The sequence below is a fragment of the Ixodes scapularis genome, unplaced genomic scaffold (assembly GCF_016920785.2).
Source record: "Ixodes scapularis isolate PalLabHiFi unplaced genomic scaffold, ASM1692078v2 PGA_scaffold24__2_contigs__length_7659602, whole genome shotgun sequence".
NCBI classification, from domain to species: Eukaryota; Metazoa; Arthropoda; class Arachnida; order Ixodida; family Ixodidae; genus Ixodes; species Ixodes scapularis.
The window spans coordinates 5,646,858-5,648,117 of NW_024609851.1; positions in this window are offsets into that span (position 1 = coordinate 5,646,858).

Below are 1,260 nucleotides of genomic sequence, written 5' to 3' on the forward strand. Positions count from 1 at the left end.
TGGCCTAAAGTGAATGGCCAGCGACTGGCATAAAGTGAATGGCAAGTCACCAGACGAGGACGAAAACACTGCTATTGCCGAGCACTTTGGCCAAGCTTGGGCCATCGAAAATCTGGTTGGCCATAGTACAATTGCCAGCGATGGCCGATTCACAACGTGCTGCTTGGGAAGGCCGTCCGAAATTTCCTTGTGCTGTGCGCCTAATACAGACGTTTCTTTCATCACTTTGCACAGATTTCCGCACTGCTGACAAATCTGACGAAGGAAGACGTGAAGTCACAGTTGGGGAAGAACAAGAACAAGCATTCTACGATCTCAAGCAAAGGCTCCAGTCGCCCAGTATCATAAGACATTTGGCCAGTCGGCGGACACAGACATTTACACGGACGCCAGCAATACCGGTCTTGGTGCGGTAGTCGTTCAGCGGCCGGAAGGGGCAGATAAATTAATCGCTTGCGCGAGCCGGGCGCTGTCAAGGGCAAAACAAAATTATTCAACGACAGGCAAAGAATGGCTTGCTTTTGTCTGGGCGATAACCAAGTTCCTTCCTTACTTGTACGGTATCCCGTTCCGCGTGGTCACTGACCACTACGACTCTGTTGTCTCGCAAACCTCAAGAATCCGTCAGGATGCCTCGCATTCTGCAGTCTTCTACAGCAAGAATTCGACGAAACTATTGTGCATAAGTCTGGCCGCAAGCATCCCTATTGAAAATTCAATATCGAGATACGTAATTTGGGACACTGACGGCCAGTCAGCAGCCTTGGTGGAACGTGATGGACCATCAGACGTCATCTGATGGTCCGTCAGATGACGTCTGACTGCCACTGCCAAGGGAATTTCATCAACAAGGGCAGCATTTTTATAAGAGTAAAGCTATACGCACTCATAAATATCGCCAAATGCCCCGATAAAACAAAATGTTTCAGAAAAAAAAGAAAAAAAATAAGAACCACCGCGGATCGAACCCGCAACCACTTCCCTATTGAAAATTCCATCAAGATACATATTTTGGGACACTGACTGCCAGTCAGCAGCCTTGGTAGGGCGTGATGGACCATCAGACGTTATCTGATGGTCAATCAGATGACGTCTGACTGCCACTGCAAAGGGAATTTCATCAACAAGGGCAGCATTTATATAAGAGTAAAGCTAGACGCAGTCAAAAATATCGCCAAATGCCTTGATAAAATAAAATGTTCGAGAAAAAAAAAAGAAAAGAAAAAGCAGGACCACCGCGGATCAGACCCGCGACCACTT